The 27,808-nt window shown below is 40.0% G+C and overlaps 1 pseudogene across 1 annotated transcript; it reads left to right on the forward strand.

Moving 5' to 3' along the window:
* Window positions 1–18,694: 18,694 nt before the first annotated feature.
* Window positions 18,695–21,377, forward strand: LOC311079932 (annotated as a pseudogene). The gene is made up of 2 exons: window positions 18,695–19,056; window positions 20,336–21,377. The product of its transcript is annotated as an uncharacterized misc_RNA (transcript).
* Window positions 21,378–27,808: the final 6,431 nt, after the last annotated feature.

A 27,808-nucleotide genomic window follows, 5' to 3' on the forward strand; every position in this document is an offset into this window, starting at 1 on the left:
AAAACATTGTGCTTTTGTAAAATAAAGAAAATAAACAGGGTGTGCGTTCTGCCTCTCCGTCGCGGTGAACTTTTTTTTCTTGAGCACGTCTATAAACTGAAACAAAACTCAGCGAATACTTGTCACACATTTATGAGCCATATACCTTTATAAACATTTAAGTGTGTACTTTTAAATGATCGGATTCAAACTGAAAACAAATATTCTCTGTTTAAGTAATTTGTATAAAACCAACAAGATGTCCAGCTTCTCAAACGCTTCCTAATTATTTTTTAATTTACCACGCCCACACGCGCAAAAGAGATTAACATGCAAATCTCCACATGGAACGCAATCCCGCTCATTAGGCCTACCTCAAAAACAAAACACCAAAACACTTCACAAGTCTCTGCTTTTAGACGCGCCTGAGCTTACATTGGATTTACATCAGAAGAAGAAGAACGCGATTTGAAGAAATTCTTACATATTAGTTTGCTGTTGTTGCATAAATTTCACATTGCAGTTGAACTGTTGCTAGATATATGGTGAATATTATAATATTTAGACCCGTGTTTACTGTTACTGTGTTTGTGGATATCTGCTCAAACGTAGATATGTATATGGTAACCATAATGTTTTATATTTGAGCGCGATCGCGTTTGAATGTATCAATTTTTGGATCGTGATCTCGTTTGAATGTATCATATTTTGCAGCGCAATCGCGTTTGAATGTATCATATTTTGCAGCGCGATCGCGTTTGAATGTATCATATTTTGGATCACGATCGCGTTTGAAAAGCAAACGGCTTCATGTTTTTACTATTATCTCATTTCATATCATCATAACGAATGGAAACATTTGAAGTAACATGATAATCAATATATTTTTCTCTAGCTTAGTTGTTACTGAAATCTTTTGGAAGATTTATACTGCTATAGGTTATTGTTATTATTATTTTATCCAGCACTGCGCATAGCTTATGCCTACAAGGCACAACAAACCTGGTGTTCATTATATTATATATTGTTGGAAACATTTGTGTGTGTGAGTGTGTGTGTGTGTGTGTGTGTGTGTGTGTATTCTGTGAATTTTAAAAAGCAATTTTAACCAGAAAAATCTAAAATTTATTCCCAAAATCGTGCAGGCCCTTCTCTTGATATCAGTATGTTCACTTTTTTTTTTCAGGGCCCAGATGCCACTGAGGACTTCAACATTCACATGAGTCTCTGTACATGAACATGGTAAAGTGAAAATCAAACACCTTGGAAATGAAAGGTATGTACAATGTTTTTAGGAATGGCACAAAGGTCTCTGTCTTTGGATCATTGTTTTCAATAAGTGCTTTTTTGGCATTTGTTGTGTATCTTTGGACTATGTAGTGTTGTAAATAAATCCAAACAATTTAAAAGCCATTCTTTTTTAAATCTCCTCATTTACAGTATTGTGCAAGGTTGCTCAGAATGACAGGGCCTGATAGCTCCTAATAGGGCCGTTAGGGGAGGGTCTTTGTCTTTCTCAGGTGTGAAAAGCTTACATATTAATGACCTCCGCATAAAGCTTTTTCACACAAAACACGTCGTAAAATTTTTAAATCAATATATTGTCTTATCTGAATGAGCAGTCGGGGTGATTTTAATATAGTTTTAGAGCAAATATTCTAGGCTACGTGATACAATTTTCAAAAGTCTTGTGAAGAAATAATCAGTATGGGTTTCATGGCCTTATTTCAGTGAGAATTTTTTTTTGTATTTTCACAAACCACGCATAAATGTCATTATCTCAAAACTACAAACTTTTACATACATGCTGCTGATATATTATTGTAGCAGAGTTTGTGCTGAATACAGTGTAATTAGACTTTAGCCATGAAAATGTCACAAGTAACAGAAATAACCAGAAATGTCAGAGCATGTCAGAACACCTCCAGGGCCCAGAAAATAGCTCAGACCTCAGAGGGTTAACCTTCTCAGGATCCATACGTATTCCCTCAGACGACACAATGTAACCTAGGAAAGGAACTGTGTTCTACGAAAGGAACGCATTTCTCCGCCTTGACAAAAAGCCCATTCTCTATTAACCTCTGAAGCATTCGCCGAACGTGCTGCACGTGTTCCTGGAGAGATGATGAAAAAATCAATATGTCATCCAGGTAGACATATATGAACTGGTCGACCATATCTCGCAGCACGTCGTTGACGAGTGCTTGGAAGACTGCTGGGGAGTTGGACAAACCGAAAGGCATGACCAAGTATTCAAAGTGCCCTCTGGGGGTGTTAAAAGCAGTCTTCCACTCATCCCCCTTCCTGATGCGGACCAAATGATAAGCATTACGTAAGTCCAATTTAGTGAAGATAGACGCTCCCTGCAACCTCTCGAAGGCTGAAGACATCAACGGCAAAGGATAAATATTCTTTACCGTGATGCTGTTCAGCCCTCGGTTATCAATACAAGGTCGCAGACATCCGTCCTTCTTCCCCACGAAAAAAAACCCCGCCCCCCGCTGGAGAAGAGGAAGGACGGATGAACCCCATTGCTAGAGAATCAGAAATATATTTCTCCATGGCCCCCCTCTCTGGAACAGAAAGCGAATATAACTTGCCTTTAGGCGGAGTAGTACCTGGCAGTAAATCTATTGCACAGTCATAGGGACGGTGCGGAGGAAGAGACGCAGCCCGAGACTTACTGAACACCTCCTTCAGGTCCTGGTACTCCGCGGGCACGTTAGATAAATCCACTGCCTCCTCCTGAAACACAGAGACAGAAACAGATGAACAAGCAGACACAAGATAGGACTCATGACACTTAGTGCTCCATTCCAACACTGCTCGCTGCTGCCAGTCTATCTTGGGGTTGTGGTTGATGAGCCAGGGTTGTCCTAGGACAATGGGTGCGAGGGGGGAGTCCAGTATGTAAAATGAAAGGGTTTCAGTGTGGTTGCCTGACGTGATGAGCGTGACGGGTCCGGTGGTGAGTGAGATGTTGTGTAGGTCTTGGCCGTTGAGTGCGTGAACTTCAATCTTGCGGGTGAGTGGTAGGAGGGGAACTTGGAATTTGTGTGCAAAAGAATAGTCCATGAAGTTACCTTCAGCCCCGGAATCCACCAGTGCTTGACAGTCGTGCTCGTGGGCTGACCATCTTAGTCTTACTGGGAGGAGCGTAGATGTAGATGAGGTCTTTTCGGCGGAGATCCCACCCGACAGTAGCCTCATACTTACTGCCGGGCTTGCCCTTTTACTGGGCAGCTGAAGGCGAAATGTCCTGATGCCCCGCAGTACAGGCAGAGCCCTTGGGATCTCCGACTCTCCTTCTCCTCCCGAGTAAGCTGAGCTCGCCCGACCTGTATGGGCTCGTGATCGTAGATGGGGCTGACCGCATCCCCGCCGCTGGACCATTGATGCTCAGCTCCTTCTGTCAGTCGGCTGGGCAGCCTCCGTCGCTCGACCCGGGATAAACGTGCGTCTACTCGAAGAGCCAGTTCAATCAATCCATTAAGGGATGTGGGCAGGTCCAGGGCGTAGATCTCCCTCTGGATGCGGTCAGCCAGTCCATGCAGGAACATGTCTCACTGCGCCTCCTCGTTCCATTGACACTCTACCGCCAGAGTCCTAAATTCAATAGAATAGTCAGAGACTGACCTCTCTCCTTGTTTGAGCTCAGCTAAAATGCGGGCCGCCTCTCTCCCGGTGCTGGCGCGGTCAAACACTCTTTTCATCTCGGCGGAAAGTGTCTGGAACAAGGTGCAGCATGGGTCTTGATTCTCCCACACCGCCGTTCCCCAAAGTGCTGCCTTCCCACAGTCAAGAGTGTGAGTACAAACGCCACTTTGGCCGATTCGCTGGAGAAAGTCCTAGGTTGCAGGGAGAAATGCATCGAACAGCGGGTTAAAAACGCTCTGCAAAAACTGGGCTCACCTGCGTAGGACTCTGGTACGGGAAGGCGGGGCTCTGACTGGGAAGCATTGTCCGGTGGTGTGGGGGGAACGGCCGGTGTGGGTGGCGCAGCGGGACTTCGCAGAAGTTGAAGTTGCTGGGTGAGCTCGGACACCTGTGTCACCAGAGCTTGAACTGCTCTCGCTGTGTCGTTGAGATTCTTTTCCTGATGATCCATTCGCTGTATGCTGGTATTAACAAATGTCTCGAGTGATGATGGGTTACTTGCTGCTTCCATGGCATGGTCAGATCGTTCTGTCATGGTTACAAAAGACAGAAGCAAATATGCAAGTAAAAACTCTGTTTATTGAGAAGAAGAATACATGTCCGGTGGTGAAGTAGGCAGACTGGTGACACAGGGACTAGATGGTCAGCAAAGGTGTCTGTGAAGTGAAGTGATGCAGACGTGACGATCCAAGTGAAGACGAAATCCAGGTGAACAAGAAACAGGAACAGGAACACGAATAGGAACGCCGACAGGAACAGGATCACACACAGGAGACATCAAACAACGATCTGACAATGAGAGGAGAGTGCGGTGAGGTTTTAAAGGTGCGTGAATGAGCTGCAGCTGGAGTGATGAATGAGATCAGCTGGACCGCTGATCAGTCAGGATGAGTGGTAACGCCCACTCACACACACCATACACACATAACAACAGTAACACGAGACGAGAAGGAAACAATGAATTTATGAACCGTGACATTGTAGGCCTGCATTATTGACATTATATCTAGTTTAATAGAGATTTGTTAAACTGAACAATGAAATCTCAACACTGATTGAACAATTATCACTTCAGGTTTTGTATAGATTTGTAAAGAACAATAAAACCTAATATTTAGTTCAGGCTTTGTATAGATTTGTAAAGATGAACAATAAAACCTAATATTAGTTCAGGCTTTGTATAGATATGTAAAGATGAACAATAAAACCTAATATTAGTTCAGGCTTTGTATAGATTTGTAAAGATGAACAATAAAACCAGAACAAGAACATTTATCAACTGATTGAAACAGAACTGATTGAATGAACCATTCATTTTTAAAAGATCAGATCAAGTAATGATAGAAAAATAAATAATCCCCCCTCTCCCTTATAACCCTAGCGACCTCCGCATACTAGTAAATTATTTGTACAAGAAGGTCCTCCTCTGCAAAAAACACAAAATCGCACCACTGCATTCCGGTGATAAGCAGCTGGCCTTGCACCTGCCAATAGTAGCTGTGGCCTGGCTTCAGGCGCAAGGCGCCACTCTGCATGTGCAGGTACCCGCAGTCCACATAGCTCTTCACGTTGGGGCACTTCACCTCCACCAGCCCGAATGGTGGTGCCTCCGTCGGATCAAAAACGACCAGGGAGCCGAGCCAGGGAGCATCTGGATGGATGACAAATCCTGATGGCCAGTAGTTGACATTTTTAATGTGGGCATATTCCTGAATAGCTGCTGGCTCCAGTGCCAGCCCCCTCTTCATCAAGGCTGTCTGAACCCCACCTTTGCGGATGCATTCTGCAAGGTTCTCTGCAGAGCTGTGACCTTGGACATGGCACACCTCCCGGAACCTGAAGGAGGTGAGCCTCATCTTCCTCAGTCTGTGCCACTCTGCACTGCCACTCTGTTCCCTCGTGGACATCTCGATGGATCTTGCCATGTCGAAAGTGATGTTAAGCGACATTTCATTTAGGTGTTGTTGGTGAGTGCACACAAAGGAACATGTGGTTGGGTCCAGCCTGTGACCATCTAACGGCAGGGGTGGTGGAGGGGGTGCGTCTGGGTGGTGGATGATTACCCTACTCACTGGCACTGGGTGCTGGTATGAAATAGGGCTGCCTTCTTGAATGGTCCCAAAGGCTGAATTGATGAGGGGGACATCACTACTTGAGTGTGGTAATTAGAGGAGCAAGGTCTGCCGTGAAGTCCTGGTATGCCTCGTCGACCTTCAGGACATCTGGGTCTGGCAAGTCCCCCCGCACTGCTTTGTAGCGCTTGCTCCTTTGAAAACAGTTAAGTCATAATTAGAAAAAAAAGAAACAATAACTCTCAAAACAAAAAGAATCTGACAATGACTGCAGTATACATTATTACTTGACCGTAGGGCTGGGCGATATGTAAAAAATATTTTATCGATAATCGCATTAAAAAATATTGCGATATCCGATTATATCGTCTACCCAAGCCCCGCCCCCAACACGCCCCGCCAGAGACATCACTGCCGACATACACCGTTAACACAAGTCATGTTGAGTTTGGCTGCACTTTATCTAATGATAGCCTGTGATTTAGTTATTACTGCTATTATTATATTTGGGTATTTTGTGTTTTGTTTTGTTTATTTATTTATTTTTTATCTAAAGCAAAGTATAACGCTCCCAATATAGCCTACCTTAACGGAGCTGCCAACATTGTAAACTCCGAACGCGTGCATGAGATATTCAAAGCAACACAATTTCTTCATCCAATTTTCTTTGCCCGCTTTGTGAGTGCGCAGCACAGAAAACAGCGTGCATGCAGATGTGTCCTCTTGCGCTTAAAGTCCGTGTTGCAGGGTTAATTTTTCAACGAATTTGTGCAATTTGCTTGTTGGTAAAACATTTAAACTGTTATCCATTGTATTTTATGTTGTTGGGTATCACAAAACGGAATATAATACGAAAAGTAGGTACTATCTTACAGCGGTTTGCAACGATTCTCCTTTCCCCCACAATGCATTGCATTACGTCACCTTGGGGAGAGAATTTACCAAAGCCCGCCTTGAGAGCATTGAGAGTGACTAGAGAGACGAGTAGTAGACGAGAGTATTCAGATAGCGCAGATTATAGATAAATAGATAAATACATAGATATAGATAGATAGATAGACTAGATATATAGATAGACTGTCAGACTCTGTAATGAAGGCAAAAGATCCAGTTGCGAGTGATAAACAGAATGTTTATTAACAAAGCAGAAAAGTAGATAGAGATGCTGGTCAGTCGTCGTGGGCAGAGATGGAAGTGTTCGGTAATGCAGGGACGCAATGGGCAGAACCAGGCGACTCAGAAGATCCTCAGGAAACACAGAAGGCGAAGGCGAGAACCGGGAACAAGGTCACAGGAACCGCAAACACGGAGATAATTCCAGGTGAGCTCACAAAACGATCTGACAAAGACAGGACGAAATCACAGACAATAAATAGGACGCCAATCATGAAAACACAGCTGCCACTGATCCGCTCATAAGAACGATAATGAGCCACACCCACCACACACAAACATACACACAACATAGCGAGGGCGCGTCAGTGAACCCATGAACCGTGACATAGACAGTCAGATAGATAGATAGATATAGATAGATAGGCTAGTATAGAGAGAGATAGGCAGACAGCCAGATAGCATAACGTTAGCATAGATAGCTAGCAGCTAGATAGATAAATAGATAGAAATATATAGTAGGTAGATTGACAATGGTGAACTACTGTGTTTGTGCTGGGTGTAAAAACCATGATCCTGCCTGAAATGGGTGTATGCTATCTTCAGCACAAACGGATTCAGGCAGCATGCCTCAAATCCTGGATGCTGAGTGAGGCACGTCACATCTGGTCGCGGGGTGAGCTCCTCGATCAGCGACCAAAACGCACTCACTTCCCTACAGCACAAGCTTTCCAACGCAGTTTCCATGGAACGGCACCACCCACACAAGCACCTGCCAAACACAGCGACAGACACGCAGCGGCTACGTTTGCAACAACATTTTCACCGGAGGAAGAGATAAACGCTTAGAAACGCCCATATAGCTAGCATGATGCCTTCTATTTCTAGATGACAAAGACAAAGTTTACCAGTACTACGACACTATGACAAAGGTTACCGGTACTTATCTGAACTAACGTCATGATCACTGCCACTAGATATAAAGAAAACGTTGATTTTTCACTCGGTGCTATTCAATGACAGTAAAACAAATATATATGTGTCGTTATTGTGCACTGCTGCTCGTAGACTAGCTCCAGTGCTCATTGCTGCGTTGCTAAATGATAGCAACTCACCAGGACACTTCACCAACTCTCCACTCATTCTCCTCGGACCATGCATTTAATTGGCTTTGACGGCCATCAGTTCTTGGCAATTCCTCATTTGCCCTCTCACGTCTGGCAGGTTCGAAATTATACGGCTGCGGGCCATCATACATGTTGGCTCTTGCCACCTCTTCCTCATCCCAGTCAGTCGCCATAGTTCTAATACTAGGCTGAGGCTACCTTTCCTCCACTTCTCCCCAACGTGACGTCATCACCGAATTGCGTAAAAAAAAAAAAACGTTAATACCAAAAACGTAAAAAACTGGTCTTTAAGACCATTTTTGAGACATTTTAAAAATGATATACATATCTTGAGTGATTTATGTACCCATTAATCGACAGTGGTGGTTAACCTGCAACATGGGCTTTAAAGCAACACTAATCTTCGGTCGCCCTACAGGTTGGAAGCAGAATTGTCCATTAACGCTGTCGTAAATAATTTATCCGCCCGCAGTCTACTGTCGCACGCACACTCGCTGTTTATCTAGCACCGGCTTTGGAATGAACGATGTAAGACAAGGTAGAGTATGATGCATGATTTCATGAAAGTATGATGTATTGCGACATCAGAAACGAAGAAAAACGAAATAATGACTATTGTAACGCTTGACGTAAAGCAAGTCAAATTTGTAGATTTTTTATGTCTCATTCGAACTACAGAAACGCGACCCGGTTTGGCAAACTTGCATAGTGTGGTTACATCAGATATAGGGACGCAAAGCGAATCCAGAAGTGCCTTTCACCCTGTTACGACTTGATGAACCACTGATACGATTTTGGAAACATTATTTTAAGGTAAAAAATTTTCCTTAGTGTTGCTTTAAAGAATGCTATCAAGAAGAATCAATTTTCTATTCCTAATCCTACTAACTAGCCTATAAAAAATATTTCATTCATGTTATTGCATGTGAATAAAATGTGTATAACTATAGGGCTATGTGAGAAATATGTCATTTTAATATTGACGATTATCGTCTGGAAACAGACTGTTATAATCAACATTGCGATACTGATGAGACAACATCGATATACGATATATCGCCCAGCCCTACTTGACAGTGAATATTACCTTACACCATCAGCAGCTCTGTACTGTCTTGACTTGGGTTTTGTTGAGATAAATACCATGTTACCCACTCTGCCTGGTTTCACACCCTATCAAGTAAACAAATAAATAAACAAACAAACAAAACTTAAGGACAGAAGTCCCATATGGAAAAGGTTTGCTAAAAACACCTGTGATTCTTATATGTTCCAACAGAATATTGTAAGGGACATATATGCTGCAAAAACCACATATATAAATTGCATAACATTAATGTATTTTTAATCATATTATGTCATATATGTCCTACATACAACTAAAGCCATATAGATTTTCATGATGTAAAAACATAGGAAAATAATGCTAATTTAATATGAATGTCCAGCATGGACGTGTATAAAACACAGTGCAGTTTACCAATCAGTATAAGGCTGTACTTCACTCATGCTTGTTCTTATCTTGTCCTAAGTCGAGCCCTATGCCTGTAGTCAATCATGGTTATATACTGTATAATCAGCCTTAGATGAAACACAACATTTAAACTACACACACAAGCACACATTTTAATTACAAAATTATTTATTAGAGTGTATTCTACAAGATACAGTTGCATATTTCACATATCTCTAGTTTTCATTTTAAATCCTGCATCACCAGATTTCATTTTCATTTGTGACAATTTCTCTAAACTTTATCACAGTACTACTATGGTATACAACAGCTCTATTCTTAACCTACAAACATAAAACTTTCCTAAATGTCAAAGTGATTTTTATGCTTATCACTCTAAAAAAATAATTCAGTGGCTTAGTAAATATCACAGTAATAATTAACTTTATTAACTTAATAAAATCTCTGAATATCATTTACTTGATAGTTTGAGTTGAACATACCGGAATAATTGACTAAAACTCCAACAATTAATTTTGTCTGAAATTTACAGTTATATCTAAGTTTGAAGTTTTTCACTAAAATAATTTAGTATTTGACTAAATTTAGAACATACAGAGATGCAATGTTACTCACCTTAAACGAGTTAAACGAGTTTCGACTCGCGCCTGTCTTTTCGCATGATTGTAACGCCTTGCATAAAAAACACACGACTATATTCTTAAAGATAATGAATATAACTAATTTGGATGATAAAATGTCCTCAGATCTGTGCACTGTTTGTTTATTGGCAGGTTATGGAGTCAGTCACGTCGCAGCATCTTTCGGCTGTGAGTGACGCCGGACGGCGGTGTAAAGTTAGAGGTTCCCCCGCAGAGGCGAGTCCTTTCTGCCAGTCCTGTTTTTCTCTATTGTAAGTCACCTTTTGTCTTTAATGGCTTGAGCCCGTAGCCCCAGACGCACCTTTTGTCTTTAATGGCTCGAGCCCCAGCCCTAGACAATGAATCGTTAGGCTGATTGGATTAGCACATATGCTTTTGAATGGTTATGCTGATTGGATTGAGACTGGTAACACGCTGGAGTCGGGCGGGTTCCTTAACCTGTATACTTAATTTGCATGCTTTGTTCAACCTCAATGTAAATCCCTCCCCCTAAATGTCTATAAATTTGCAAGGCAACTGTCTTGAGTTAGACTTTTGAAGAACTGCAGCCACGTCAACACGAAGTCCTCAATAAAGAAATAACTTCTTGAACGTGATCCCAAAGTCTCCTGGTCTTCGATTCTGAGTTTACAACAAGATGGTGCCGTGACCCGGATGGAAAAAAAGGAAACTGAATCTTGAAACTTCAAGCTCAAAGATCTCAACAAAGCCTGACTAAGTTCCAGACTGAATCTTCAAGCTCCAAAAAGATCTCAAAGACTGAATTTTTCCAGACGGAATCTTTCTCTACAAACTGAAAGACTTGGTGAGTTTCACTCCATTCAAAGAACCATTGCAGACCAGTACAAATTTGTTTTTCCTCTGCGCCGTTCAGAGAAGAAGTTAACAAACAGCTGTAGAGTTTGGTTAACTAAGTTTATCCTCTAAAAAAGTTTTCTTTTAGAGATGAAATTTATCCTCTGTTGTTCAGGCAGGGAAGATTAACAGTTACATGTTAATATTGTGTGTATCCTCTTGCTAGAGAAGACCTATCCTCTGTAAGCTAGAGAAGATTAGTGTCATGTGCTAATAAGTTTGTACCCTCTGTTGTAGACAGTAGAGAGAAGTTTTTAGTGTTTTTGTTTGTGTGGTAACAAAGAAGTCACAAAATGGTTAGAAGGAATGCTAGGCTGATTCCCACGACAGAGAAAGGTGGATTAGCTAGCCCGTTATGGACAGACAATGAGTTTAAGTCTTTGTTAAGAGAGCACATGGACTCAATCGTGACTGAGGAAGTCAGATTGAATTTGGCAAAGAAATTTGGCATTGATGCAGACAAAGTATGCTCAATTGAAGATTGTAAGAAATTATTGGGTGCATATATCAGGAAGAAAAATGTGAAAGGTATTATCTTCTGTCACAGAGAATTTAGCGTATCCATTGCACAAGAACAAGCTCAGTGTATTGATAAGTTAAAAGAACAGAACAAACAATTGCAGACTCAAGTGTCCTGTCTTAAAAAGGTGGGCTGTAACAAAGCCTCAACCAAATGTGACTCAAAAAACCAACAGTCAGATGAAACTTATCCTGACTTACAGTCTTTCTATAGTATAGAGAACAGGGTCAATGCTGGATTGAAAGATGTTTATGCAGTTGAAGTGTTTGGAGCTAGACAAAAGGCTCAGAACAGGGAAAAAGGGGTTGATCCAGTTCGATCTGCAACCCCCATACTGCAGCTACAAGCAGTCAAATCATCTTTAGGTCCTAAAGATATAGAGAGAATTGCTGAAAGTTTGCCATCAGTGCAAATACATTTTTCTGAGTTTAGGAGAGAATTGTCCAAAAAGATGCGGCTCTACGATATGTCTCTAGCTGAAGTCACCTAGCTGGTATCACAGATCTTGACTGAGTCAGAATTCAATGATTTTGAAAGTGCTGTAAATAATTCTGAACTGCAACAGGCCAGTAAAGCTGAATTGAGAGAGGAAGTTGTTAAAGTGTTAAAAAACATTGTTGGACCGAACGTGGACTGGTCAAAACTCACTAGTTGTTTACAGAAGAAGGGTGAAACTGTTTGTGAGTACACAGAACGATTATGTCAGTCAGCTGCAGTGTACAGTGGAATTGCAGACACTCCAGAGAAGGTGTTAGGTGATAATGGCCCTTTGGTTCGCACATGGTTTCATTGTCTTTTGCCAGAACACAGAAAGGCGTTGCCTTACTTAAACATCACATGGTGTATGAGAACCCTGCAAGACAACTTGGACAGTTTAGTTACTTGGGAAAGAGACTCTGATGTCAAAGAGAGAGTAAGAATCGCAGCAGTTTCTGTTAAGGTCAACTCAGAGAAGCAAAAGAAACGCAAAAGTCCTAGAGAAACCAGTTGTTCTTACTGTGGCAAGCACTGACATTTTGGAAAAGAATGTAGAAAAAACAAAAATAACTTAAGACAAGTTAACAATGTTATGCAGCTTTTACTAAATTTGTTTGCTACTTTGAATCAACCCCTCCCCTCGTCATTGGACTTGTGGGTAAGCTTTTTGAGGTGTTAACCATTTAGGCTGTGATTGCTTAATCTCCCCAGTAACTTGCAACAAAGATGAAAGACTTATTGACTGTCACAGCCTTTGTTTGGGGGACATTCAGTATACTCACAGCCTTGAATGTTATACCACAGAATAGTCTAGTCAGGCACCAATTATGTATGATGTCTATTAAGACTGATGTTACACTGGAGAATGGAAATGTGCCGATTTTCTCACACACTGTACAGTGTGCACACAACACAGGGACAGATTAGGACACACGGACAAGTGAGGTGCCCTGGGAAGAACTGAACGCAACAGGCTTCGGGGGTGAACCCAGGGTGAAGACACTACCTCATAGGCCTTTCCCGATTTAGTCCATCCTTACCTCACTGGTCTATAGGTGTCAAATCAATTAAGATTAGGTAAAAAAAAAAAAAAAAAAACACTATACGATCAAAATGTTTACTGTAATATAGTTATATGTAAAAACTATATGGCCACCAGAAGTTTACTTTGATAAGAGTTAGACGTAAAACCACTATACGATCAAATGACTTATGGAAGAATGAAGTCTATGCATGAATATTGCTGTTCTGCCATTTCTTTGTTTTCTTGTGTTACAGGTATGTGTGTATGCCATGATGTCAAGCGGCATCACCTCAGATTTCCATGAACAAGCCTCATGAGGGAAAAGTCATCAGAGCGACTCTACGTGCGAAATGGACTCTACAGGAAACAGACTTCACAGCAATTCAGGCACCATGGACTTCCAAGACTTCCACTCTTATGCTACATGGTTTTCTGTGTAATCATGTAGTTTATACGACATTTTACACCCTGCGTCGTATGTGTCAACAGTTATGGTTTTCAGAAGAACTATGACACTCATGTAAATCAAGGACACAACACAGAATAAGTTATATGTGCCTGTAACTTTTTCAAGTTACAAGAATGCACTTTTAAGTGTCTAAATGTGTATTTTGTGAGAGTTATTAGAACTCTCAAAGGGGGAAATGAAATTTATTAAATGTTTAATTTAGGTTGCAACAGTAAAAGTTGAGTACATTGAAGTTAGCATTTTAAGGTTAGGTTAGGATAATAGTAACAACAGTTTCTGCCAGTCCTGTTTTTCTCTATTGTAAGTCACCTTTTGTCTTTAACCCTTTAGAACCTGAAGCTAAAACAGTGTTTTTCACATAATTTGATTTTGTGACTGTAAAATTCTAAAACAATGTGCTATCTTCATGTGCAAGGTGTCATCTTTTTCAGAAAAAGATAAGCTTTCAACAAATTACAGTTATTGACCATTATTGTGTGTGGTGAGTTTGTAAATAGAATTCAAATAGACAAAAAAAAAAAAAAAACGAGAATAAATTTACTGATTTTTATTTAGAAAAAAACTGAAAAAATCCTTAACGAAAGAAACTAACACTTTAAAGTTGAAAAATGAACTATACTACATATATACAAGTCTTTTTTGTGACATTGGGTTGCACAGTTTTCATTTTGGACACTTTTTTCATACACGCACACATACAAATGCACGCATTCATAGGCACGCACACATACACATGTAAGCACTACATGCTTAGATACGTGAAAGAGTAACAGCCATCCGCCTCCCAAATTTCATTAAAAATCACCCCAATCCCCTCTTCTGCTGTCTAACACTTCTTTCGCCATGTATTTGTTCGTTTCTTTTATGATTTTATGCAATCCAAAACACTCTAACCTGTCGCGCGTCGTATCACACATGCACGCACTACATGCTTAGATACGTGAAAGAGTAACGGCCATCCGCCTCCCAAATTTCATTAAAAATCATCCCAATCCCCTCTTCTGCTGTCTAACACTTCTTTCGCCATGTATTTGTTTGTTTCTTTTATTATTTTATGCAATCCAAAACACTCAAACCTGCCGCGCGTCATATCTCTCTGTTCAAATCCTTCCACCCCGCGCTGCTGTCATTTGCAGACGGAAAGCATGACATTACCGTAATAAGCCGTATATTGGCGAAAAGCGCATGATGTCTACTTTCAGGAACTATTTGAATTATTTTGATAGTGCAAACGGTTGAAGAGTTACAGTGACATGAATACAGCTTGGTTGGCTGTGTCGTCGACGACACATCCGGTTTTAAAGGGTTAATGGCTCGAGCTCCAGCCCTAGACGATGAATCGTTAGGCTGATTGGATTAGCACATATGCTTTTGAATGGTTATGCTGATTGGACTGAGACTGGTAACACGCTGGAGTCGGGCGGGTTCCTTAACCTCCTGGGGTCGGCAGTATCGCCGGCGATACCAGCTCGCTTTTTTTTTATCAGTGTAAAAGAGACTCATAAATACTCTATTGACTTTGATTTTCCATAGGAGTTTCATACATCAATCGATCCTGTTAAGTGTGTATTTTTTTGTGTATAGTCACAATAAAAACAAAGTGTTGTGCTTTTTGCCAAATAAATAAAAATAAACACGAAGCGAGTTCTGCCTTCTCTCTGTCAGTTAAGTCCATTCTGAAACGCGTCCGAAAATGAACCATAACTCAGCGAATACTCAGTCAAACAGTCACACAGGCACACAGGCATGAAGCTTGAATTCTCTTCTTTTAAATGAAGTAATTTTTATAAAAAACAAATATTCTCAGTTTATGTAATATGAATGAAAAGAGAGAGATGTCAGTCGTTCTCATCTCAGCTCATTACGTTTTAATTTGACTCCGCCCACGGAGAGCGCGCGCTATTCAAACGCAAATGTGAGGCGATCCTGCAATCCTGTGAAACGCCCACATCAGCTGGATAACACACACTGCGAGTTCACTTTCAGACTGTACTTTACGACGCTGTGAGAAATAATAATCCTGGAAAATTTACCTCAGAAGTTCTGGAAGTTTCATTTCGAGGAGCAATGGATCCAGATGAGGAATAGGTCAGTTCTATGCTTTGTTCTAATCGCAAGTGTCTGTACACGCAAAAAGACACGGAAATATGAATCGCGTTTCTGTGCGTGAATGAATGAACAGCTTTTAGCAAACTCTATTGCTATACTAAGATGAGTAAAAATCGACTACAAAAATCGGATAGATTATAAAGTTTTTACTGTAAAATACTGCCACATCAAATAAGCTTATAATGTTGCCAATTTCTGCTCATGTGTTAAATATATATATATATATATATATATGTTTTATATATATATAAAATACTATTTTTGTCAAAAATAAAGTCATCAACTAAGATGTTAGATGTTCCAATGTTGGCTATATTCAAACTAATGAATACATATGATAAAATGTAGGCCTATAATCATTTTTTTACAAAGAAAGAGTACACTTGAAATATTGTTGAAATTGTAATTATTGTTGTAATTGTAACCTTTTTAATAAAATAGCAAAACATATTTACAAGATAGATGTAAGCAAAATCTTAAATGGTCAATATAAGTCTTCTTCTAAATATATCTTTTGTCCTTGCATTCATTCTTGTGGCTCAGTCAGTGTCACACCTGAATGAATGGCTCATTATGCAAGTCATTACACATAATGGGTGGGACATTGTATTCTCAGGTGTAAACCACTCCTCTTTCACACCCCCCTCGCATATTGGCTTTCCAAGCAAAACCTGTCTTACACAATTGAAATCAATGCATTGTTTTATGTGAACGATAAAGCAAGACTATTTTCACATAATTTTGAAGCCAGAACTCGAAGCGACAACATCCATTAGTCAAAAGTCTTGTGGACACATATTTAGTATGAGTTTTGTGGTCTTATTTCAGCAACTTTCATTTTTATTTTTTTCAATAACCACGCATAAACATTATTCTCTTAAAAATACAAACATCTACATACATGTTGCTCACATATTATGGTAGCCCTGTTTGTGCTATATAGAGTGAATTTACACCTTTGCCATTAATATGTTTATAAATAACTGAAAAAAGCACAAATGTCAGGGCATGTCAAAACATCCCAAGGGCCCCAAAAACACCTTAGACCCCAGAGGGTTAACCTGTATACTTAATTTGCATGCTTTGTTCAACCTCAATGTAAATCCCTCCCCCTAAATGTCTATAAATTTGCAAGGCAACTGTCTTGAGTTAGACTTTGGAAGAACTGCAGCCACGTCAACGCGAAATCCTCAATAAAGAATAAACTTCTTGAATGTGATCCCAAAGTCTCCTGGTCTTCGATTCTGAGTTTCCAACACTACCCATCGACAATAAAGGCCAATGTCATGTAGTTATACCGGTGGTTGTATTGAATATTTTTACAAAGGTTTTTAGAGGAAATAAAAAAGTTAATATTACTCGCATATAAACACAGTTAATATTACTCATAAATATTTGTTTTTAATTGTTTCCCCCCCCAATTATTTCTACTCAAGTTTATTTGTTAATGTACCAAATGCAGTTACTCAGATCTATTTAATTTGTTTTACTTACATTTACTCAGTTAATACTGTGTATGTAATTGATTTCACTGCTTAAAAATGTAATCAATATTCTAAGTATAAAAATGTTTCACCAAAAAAATTGAGTAAATCATATTAAAAGTTTTTAGAGTGCATCACCACCAGAGTTCATGCCACATATACAAAAACACATTCCATCCAATTTTCAACATTTTAATCACTGTTCTAGAAACATATTTGACTCAACTTTTTTCATTTGCAATAATATGTTATGATTTGTTCACAAACAACAGGCCCAGACAGTTCACAATTAATGTAAATACACAGTCTTACAATGTCATTGCTTTTCAACTGCTCTTTCAAATCCTGTAGGAAAATGAACAGTCCTCATAAAGGTCAGTGATATTCTGACAGTAATCCTCTAAAACCGGCTTCTGCACTGTACAATTTAAAAATTTGCCAACTGCATATAAGTGAATATTTGAACATATTTGTAACACGGAGTCGGCTTTGCAGCCTTGGCTAAATGAAGTTTACACAAGACTAGATAATGATGTGAGATGTCATCGCTCTGCTGCAGAATTTCAATGGCATCAACATTTATTCTGTGTGATAATATTAGATCTAGAGTATGATTACGACAATGAGTAGGTCCTGACACGTATTGTCTAACTCCAATAGAATTAAGAATGTCTTTACTTGCCAATCCCAATGCATCTTTTTCGTTATCTACTACATGTATATTAAAATCACCAACAATTAGGACTTTATCTGCAGCCAGTACTAACTATGATAGAAAATCAGCAAATTCTTTGATAAAGTCTGTATGGTGCCCTGGTGGCCTGTATACAGTAGCCAGTACAAATCTCAAACGTGATTTATCATTTACAATATATATTGTTACATTAAGCACCAACACTTCAAAAGAATTATATTTGAAACTAGACTTCTTAGTAATTCTGAAAATATTACTATAAATTACAGCAACACCTGTTTATAACCGTAATCTTGTGGGGTGGACTCATTTAAAGTAATGCAATCGTTTGGTTTTAGCCAGGTTTCTGTCAAACACAGCACATCTAGGTTATAGTCTGTAATCATATCATTAACAATAAGTGCTTTTGAAGTAAGGGATCGAATATTCAGCAACTCAAGCTTTATCATTTGCTCATTTGTATTATATCTGGGGGTTTTTTTTGTTATACATCAATAAAATTTTTACCCTTAGATGGGTTTGGAAGTTTTTTGTATGTCTTAATTCGGGGAACAGACACAGTCTCTATATGATGATACAGTATCTAGATGAAAGAGTCTCTATGTGATGGGATTTATCTGACCTTGGTGACGTGAGACAGCTGGCAGACGGTCTGTTTAGCCAGTCGGTCTGCTTCCTGACCTGAGCCCCAGTTCATGTTTGAGCTCTAAGACTATGTGCCATATTACTAGAGAGAAGAGCAGCACCATCCCATGAGGGATGAATACCATCTCTTCTCAACAGGTCAGGTCTGCCCCAAAAACTTTTCCAATTGTCTATGAATTCTACATTATTTTGCGGACACCACTTAGACAACCAGCCATTGAGTGAGGACAATCTACTAAGTATCTCATCACTCCTGCGAACAGGAAGGGGGCCAGAGCAAATTACAGTGCCTGCCATTGTACATGTAACAAAAATTGCAGTATTACTTCTAAAAAACTGCAGTAATTTTACAACATTTTCAACATACTCTCTGCTTATACAAAACATTGTGATGTTAATGATGAATCTTATGCTTGGTTGCAGTCACAAATCGATGATTTAATTTCTGATTACAAAGACAGACTTGCCGTCCAAATTCCACCTCCTCGCTCAAATGAGACCTGCTCAGTAGAATGCCAGGCTTATTCGGATAAATTATTTCTGCAGCTAACACCTACAAAATAACCAAACAATCTCAATTCTTCACATGGTTGACAGATCAGGTGGCCACTGATTTCCAACACATCACCAATAGCAATAATAACATTATCCAAGCGGTTAGATCCGAAGCGCAGGCGCTTCTAACCAATCACACATTGTTCAATCAGACCCGTACCGTCAGACATGGGCAGTATTTCAATTAAATATATTTTAAATACGTATTTAATTACTTTAGTGTATTTTGTAATTTGTATTTTGCAGGTGCGGAAAAAATAAAATGTAGTTTGTAACAAAATATTTTGAGGGAGTGTATTTAGAGTATTACAAATACTTAAATACTTAAGAAAAATCACCATATGCTTATCACCATAGTAAACGATTTTGCCATATTTTCGGTCTGATGTTGGAAATGGCAATGTCCAGGTTAGATGCACGAAAATCACGTGACACCCTGTAGACCGGGCTCCCTCCAAGAAGTGAATGAGTTTTGAACACAGGAGAAGAAGTGGCGCTGCTCCTCTTAAAAACGGCATTAAAGGGTTAGTTCACCCAAAAATGAAAATTCTGTCAGTAATTACTCACCCTCATGTTGTTCCAACCCCGTAAGACCTTCGTTCATCTTCGGAACACAAATTAAGATATTTTTTATTAAATCTGAGAGCTGGATCACTCCTCCATAGGCTTCTAAGACATTATAACTTGCTGGCCCAGAAAATGTATTAAAGACATTGTTAATATAGTCCAAGTGACTACAGTGGCTCAATCTTAAGTTTATAAAGCGACGAGAATACTTTTTGTGCACAAAAAACAACAAAAATAACGACTTTATTCCACTTTTCATTTCCTTCTCTCTGGGCCTCGAGTTTTTTCACGTAGTGTTTTAGCGCAGCACGTCTGTGTTGCACTTCACACGTAGGCTCACTATTGGCCGACGCTGGTCATGTGTGTGATGCGTGTGACGTGCAACACAGACGCGCTGCGCTAAAACACTACGTGAACTCACTCGTTTTTTTTGGCGCACAAAAAGTATTCTCGTCGCTTTATAAACTTAAGATTGAGCCACTGTAGTCACTTGGACTATATTAACGATGTCTTTAATACATTTTCTGGGCCAGCAAGTTATAATGTCTTAGAAGCCTATGGAGGAGTGATCCAGCTCTCAGATTTAATCAAAAATATCTTCATTTGTGTTCCGAAGATGAACGAAGGTCTTACGGGGTTGGAACAACATGAGGGTGAGTAATTACTGACAGAATTTTCATTTTTGGGTGAACTAACCCTTTAAGATTATTGTGGGAGTATTTTTGTATTTTCAAAATACTAATTACTTGTATTTTATTTAAATACATTTTTCACATCAGTATTTTGTATTTTATTTTGTTACATTTCATGAGCCAGTATTTGTAGTTTGTAACAAAATAGTTTTTGATGTATTTGTGCCCACCTCTGCGTACCGTCGAATGTGACTTAGCCTGCAGATCACAAGATTTATTCACTGCAACAAGACAGGAAATTTTAGACCTTCGTCTTCACAAGACCCCGAGACATGTTTTGAATGATTTAATTGAGATCTCAGACCTGCATAGATGGTTCTCTTCAGAGAAAATGAAAAATTTTAAATATTCAGACCTGTTATCCACAATTATGATGTATACTTGAAACAAATACTGGTTGCATTGGATTTTTTGCCACCTTTCCTTTAATCCAACCAGGCCAAGTTTATCCAAATTCCTCTACTATTTGCTCCTTTGGCAAGGTAGTTAAAGATTAGGTAATTAAATGTGATCACCTCACTGGATATATGACTTTGAAGGATACTGAGACCTTGTTTACCAGTCACACTTGTTGTCATGAAACTCATAATTATGTTGTCTGTACATGTAACACATTGCAGCCTTTCTCTCCCAATGATAGGCAAACTAATAAATGTTTAATCGTTGCATGGCCATTCAATTGCTGTTCAAGTGTCTCATACACAGTGGTGCATCATCAGTGAGATTAATTCTTTCACATATGGTGGACTGACCTGCCCTGCCAATTACTCCTTTTGCTTGGAAGTGACAGAGGACTTTTCCATGGGCCAGATCGACATACTCGGAAGGATTCCAAAGGATGCCAAGGTCTCTCCATGGTGGAACGACACCTATGAACACGGAACACAAGCTTTGGTCGACATGATGGGCTTGGTACAGAAAGTCCTCCTCCAAACAGAATACTACCTCACGCAAGTGCAAATGGAGGCAAACTTAGTGCAAAAGACTGCACAGATTGTCTAGCTCATCTACTCGATCGGCACAGACTGCATACACTTGGTGGGACTGTATATTTCGAGGTTGTGCTGTTGGAAGCGGACTCATCTTCTCCTTCACGATATTCCAATGTTGCAACTTCAGACTCCTCATCGGATCAGTAAAATCATCCACCAACACTATCATAACTCTCAGCCCCCTAACAGCTATCCACTTTGCAAAGACTGACACCACAGGAAACCTTGTAAATGGCCCACGGTGCCAAATAGGAAAAAACTGTAAGGTGGATGTCAGAAAGTCTGGACTACCCCCCGATAAATCAAAACACTCCCCTGAGAATTAATATTTGAACTCTCTCTTGCATATGTAACAGCAACATCTGAGACGCACCGCACAGAGCAGCTCACGCCTCACCTTTACAGCCTTTTCATCTCCCTCTGCTCCCCCTCTTCCCCCCCTCACCTAAAACTCACTAAAAACCTATGCAATGTTAAGTGTGTACAATAAGTAACTACATGTTTGGTATCATTTAAAATGTCTCAGTGCTCCTGGTAAAATGGTCTCATTCTCCCAGCTATAACCCTCAGCGATCTCAGGACAGCACATAGGTGTTCCAGATGCCGTTGAAATCATTACTGTAGATAATGATATCGTCATGGTAGGCATACGGAGAATGGGGCTGGAGGATTTGTCCATGAGATGCTGAAAGGTGGGGGAGCCCCGAATAGCCCGAACGAAAGAGTAACATATTTTTCTTTAGATAATGGCGATAAGGGGATCTGCCAATACCCTTTTGTTAAATCCAGTGTCAAGTAAAAGCAAGCTGAAACTAACCGATCAAGTAGCTCATCAACTCAGGGCATTGAATAAGCGTCAAATTTCGACACCACATTCACCCTTCTATAATCAACACAGAAATGGACAGAGCGTCCATTTTGGCTACCAAAACTATCGGGCTGCCCCGTCACTATGCCTTTAATTCATTCTGTACCAATCTTCATTATTTCTTCTTGTGTTAAGGTAAACGACAGGGATAGTTGCACGACAATTCCCTGGGGATCGGTTCGATATGGTGCTGTATGAGGTCCGTGCGACCAGGCAGTGGTGAAAACATATCTGCAAAATCTGCTTGCAACTTGGCTAAATAGGTTAGCTGCACAGTTGAGAGGTGATTTTACCCAGGGACCAGAGCGAGCGGATTGGTTTTGGCAGCTACTTCTGACCTGAGATCTTCCTCTGCCGAAACGGCCGCTGCTAACTCAACTGATGACACCTCATTCCAGCGTTTTAAAAGATTGAGATGATAAATTTGACATGAATAACCCTTGTCCATTCTCTCCCGATGTAAATTGCCGCTCTTGCGTACCCCTGTTGTACAGCTGACTTTGTCTGTCCTGTGCCTGGAGCAAATTCTCCATAGAGAGCCACCCCAATGTGTGGAGTTTTGCTCTGAGGTCCAAGACATACTGAATTTCACTACCGCTGTTTGAAGGCCCCTCCTCCCAAGCCTCTCTAATGACATCAAGCACCCAACAGGGCTGAAGACCATAGAGAAGCTTGAATGGGGAAAACCCAGTGGAAGCTTGGAACCTCCCACACTGCGAACAACAGGGGCTCGAGCCATTTATCCCAATTTTTGGCATCTTCTTTTACAAATTTACGAACCATGGATTTCAAAGTGTGATTCAATTGTTCCACAAAGCCCCAGAGGCAGAAGGATGACCAAGAGAGTGGAGGAGAGAGTCTCCGCCCCTCCCTTGTCCCAGATCTAACCCCCTGGGAAAAAACTTCCCAGGGCCATCACGAAAGGTCAGCTGTTGTCACCCAGCTCCACTGAACAGAAGTGCTGTCAATGTTGTTCAGGGGAGCAGCCGACGCATTGAAGGATGGCCTGCTTTAGATCATCGTAAGCCAGGAGGTTCTTGACAGGTAGCTGTGGTGCTGCCACCTGTGCTTCCCCAGATAGCACAGAGATCAGGCGCACTGGCCGTTGGGCGCACGCCCAGCAACACGCCTCCGCTGTTTTTTCAAAGAGGTCCACAAACGCCTCCGGGTCATCCTGCAGACCCATCTTGACCAACGGAATGTGGGCAACGGTGGGGCTGCGTCCAGGGCGACCTCCTGGCTGAGCAAGCTCCGGATGACCTGTCGGTCTTCTTCCTACACCTGGACCAACAGGCGGAAGCGATCCTCCTGCTCCAACCTGAGGTCCATCAGCACCTGATGCTGTGTCTGATGAAGACCAGTGAGCAACTTGACAAACTTGGCTGTGCTGGCTGCATGGCGGTGTGCTGACTTCTTCGCCCCAGTTTTCGGTATCAGTGTAAAACGTTCAAAGATATCAATGACGAAGAAGTCGGGCTGGCAAGCAGTCCAAGTCTTTATTGATAATAAACAAAAATAGAAAATAAACTCCCTCGTAAAACAAAAACAACAGTCCAATAGGTAGCACATAGGTCTCTCTCTCTCCAGTCCCAGGTGTGCAGGACGCTTATATCCGTCTGTCCGCCAATCACTAGAATTAGAGACAGGTGTTAGTCATCATTAACTTGACCTCCTTGTCACCGCTTGTCTCCACACTCATTCCCCCACTGCAGACTTCACTTCACCACGCCCCCCTCGCCACAAAAAACATTTCTTGGTTTTATGTTGTTTTTTTACTACCTTGTGAATTGAAAAAGGAGCTTCAGTCCACTCCAGTCCTCAAGGGCTAGTGTCTTGCTGAGTTTAGCTCTAACCCTCACCAAACACCCACACATTTTCAGTAATGAAAAAAACTTTGTCATACACAGATTGTAAAAATAACAATTGTTAATAATAAGATTGTTTTTTGACAACCATGAAGATAATATCAAATTGTTAACTGGCAGATTATTGTAGAAGTAAAAAAGAAAGAAAGAAAGAAAAGTGAAAGAAAAAGGGGTAACACTTTTCAATAAGGTTTAATTTGTTAACATTAGTTAATGTATTGACTAACATGAATTAACTGTGATCAATACATGTGTTACAGTATTTATTAATCTTTGTTAACCCTCTGGGGTCTGGGCTGTTTTTGGGGCCATTGAGATGTTCTGACATGCCCTGACATTTGTGCTTTTTTCAGTTGCTTATAAACATATTAATGGCAAAGGTGTAAATTCACTCTATAAAGCACAAACAGGGCTACAATAATATGTGAGCCATGTGTATGTACATGTTTTCATTTTTGAGAGAATAATGTTTATGCATGGATATTGAAAAAACTAAAAACTAAAATTTCTGAAATAAGGCCACAAAACACATAGTAAATATGTGTCAATAAGACTTTTGACTAATGGATGTCCTCGCCTAGAGTTTTTTCTTCAAAATTATGTGAAAATAGTCTTGCTTTATCGTTCACATAAAACCATACATTGATTTAAATTGATGTAAAACAGGTTTTGCTTGGAAAGCCAATATGCGAGGGGGGGCGTGAACGAGGAGTGGTTTACACCTGAGAAATACAATGTCCCACCCACTCTGCATAATGATGAGCCATTCACTCAGGTGTGAAACTGACTGAGCCACAATGCAAGGACAAAAGATATATTTAGAAGAAGACTTATATTGACAATTTAAGATTTTGCTTACATCTATCTTGTAAATATGTTTTGCTATTTTATTAAAAAGGTTACAATTACAACAATAATTACAATTTCAACAATATTTCAAGTGTACTCTTTCTTTGTAAAAAAAAAAAATTATTATAGGCCTACATTTTATCTATGTATTCATTAGTTTGAATTTAGTCAACATTGGAACAGCTAACATCTTAGTTGATGACTTTATTTTTGACAAAAATAGAATTTTATATATAGAAATTGCTAAACAAAAGCTTATTTGACGTGGCAGTATATTCTACAGTAAAAACTGTACCCAAATCTAGTCAACAAGATGTTGTCTTTCATATTTCGCCTGACTGTAACGTTGTTTTCATGAAATATTAGGGCATATTGTTAATTTGCAGTTTAATACGTTGCTTATACAAATAGCCTACATTTTATTTCAACATATTTCAGTCGATTTTTACTCATCTCAGTATAGCAATACAGTTTGCTAAAACATCATCATTCATTCACACACGCGATTTAAATTTAACTTCTGGCAAAGATGAAGTTGACGATAGGCTATTGACTCGCGATCTTCGCAGTAGGCTAGTGAACGCACCGGAGAAATGCACATTTATTAGGCTACATAGTTTTTTGTTTTGGATGGTTTTGTTTAGAACCAGCTTTCTGTAAATATATTTCACATTTTTTAGACATGTGAGGCGAGTAGGCTACGGTCTGGTTCATGATGATCTCCAGTTCAAGCACCTTATGTTGTGATTGCTAGCCTATATTTACTTTAAATCCAGGAAATTTGTTAATGAAAAAATTATTAAAATTAAGATACAATTGATACAAAACGAAATTCGTTTTAAAGAAAGGATTTGTACTTTCTGTTTTGAGGTCTCTGTGAAAGTTTGAAAGTCTTTTAGTGCTTTTTTTTTAGAGCGCTCGCGTCCATAATGGAGAACTGTCACGTAATATTGTTTTTTTGCCAGCTGTGGTAAACAGCGCGCATCTATGCCGTTCATTCATTCATAAACAGAAACCCGAGAAGGAAAAAAAACTTACTAGTATTCCTCAGCTCGTATTCCTCGTATTCCTCATTATTCCTCACAGCGCTGCGAGACGGTGTAAACAAGTAATGATCTGAATAAACTTGTGTTTTGGTTTTCTCAGCTGATATGGGGGCGTTCACAGGATTGCGCGGATTACCTCAGCCATTTGCGTTCTCCGTGGGCGTGTCACATTACATTTGAATTAGCTCTAATGAGGTCGACTGGAATCGCTCTCTTTTAATACAGATTTCACAAGATGAGAATATTTGATTTTTATATAAATTACTTCATTTAAAAGAAGATAATTCAAGCTTCATGCCTGTGTGTCTGTATGCCTGTTTGACTGAGTATTCACTGAGTTATTGCTCATTTTCGACGCGTTTCAGAATGGACTACACTGGCAGAGAGAAGGCAGAACTCACCTCGTATTTATTTTTCTTTATTTGGCAAAAAGCACAACACTTTGTTTTTATTGTGAGTATACACAAAAATAATACACATTTAACAGAATCGATTGATGTATGAAACTCCTATGGAAAATCAAAGTCAACAGAGTATTTATGAGTTTCTTTTACACTGATAAAAAAAAAGCGAGCTGGTATCGCCGGCGATACCGTCGACCTCAGGGGGTTAATGATAGTTAATAAAAATACAGCTGTTCATTGTTTCTTCATGTTAGTTCACAATTCACAGTGCATTAACTAATGTTTACAAATACAACTTTTGATTTTAATAATGTATTAGTAAATGTTAAAATTACACTAACAAAGATGAATAAATGCTGTAGAAGTACAGTTCATTATTAGTTCATGTAGTTTAGTAATGTTTGCTAATTAAACCTTATTCTAAAGTGTTACCGAAAAAGGTATTTTTTTTTAGGTTCATGAAAATGTAATATATATATATATATATATATATATATATATATGTATATATATATGTATATATATTGTAACGGATGTGCAAGAATCATGATTCTGTTTCCCTTTCGAAAGGGAACTCTACACTACGTCAGAATGACGCTATGGGGAACGCCTCAGGCGTGACAGGTGTCTGAAATAAATATCAACTCACGTCAATCATGTTGACCGGCGACAGCCCGTGAATCATCAGCTTGATTGATTAACGCGCGACCTGGATGTATAAAGGGGAGCCTTGCACACATGACAACATCTTTTCGTCTTCAGGGACTGTTTGTCTGTTTTGAGAATATCGCTGAAGCGCGCGGGAGGCTCTCGAGAGAGCCTCTTGTGCAAACTGTGAGCGTTTTTTTCATTTAAAGATGCTCCGCTCTCGTCGGACCCTTTTCTCGAGGGAGGAGGGTTCAGCATCTGAGCCCTGTGGCGATCTGTGAAACAATACTGTTTGGGTACGAGGCGTTCACAGTCAGTTCCTGAGGGTGCTGGCAGTGTTCATTAAGAAATATCTCGGCGCGCGTGAGAAAGAAAAAAATCTGTGCGCTGTCGGATGTTTCAACCTCGCACCTGTTGACTTTCTTCTCGTGGGATGAAAGCCAAATATATTTAACGGCTCGTTTCTCGCGCTTGCCGAGGCAGTGTGTAGACTACGAGAACGTATAAATGTTAAAACAGTATTGTCTGGTGGTTATGGCTGCATTTAATTCTATGAATTAAAATGATGGAATATTATCTGACTTTTATGAAGTTAGATATTTAGTAATTCAGCCTATCATCCAGATCGCGTTATCCAGTGTTTTTGGCTGCATTTTAATTAAGGAATTAAAATGATGAGCAGTGAACAAAAAGAGCAGGTGTAATTCTGGTCTTTTTGTAAAATGTGAAATTAACATATTTCTGTTTCTTTTCAGACCACGTTTCCTGTTTTAGAGTCTGGGGCAAAATGTTGTGGGTAAATCTAAGATTTTTTCGATGGTCAGGTAGTAGGTCTTATCAGGCCTCCTTGACCAGACAGTCCCCATTTTGCAACCGGACAGCGCTTGGGCCTCCCTGAGGTGAGCTCCCAGGAATTGACTGTCAAGGAGTAATGTGGTTATCAGGTTATAGGCCTCACTAGGCCTTCCTGAATATGAGCTTC

The sequence above is a fragment of the Abramis brama genome (assembly GCF_963993115.1).
Source record: "Abramis brama genome assembly, chromosome: 3".
Lineage (NCBI taxonomy): Eukaryota > Metazoa > Chordata > Actinopteri > Cypriniformes > Leuciscidae > Abramis > Abramis brama.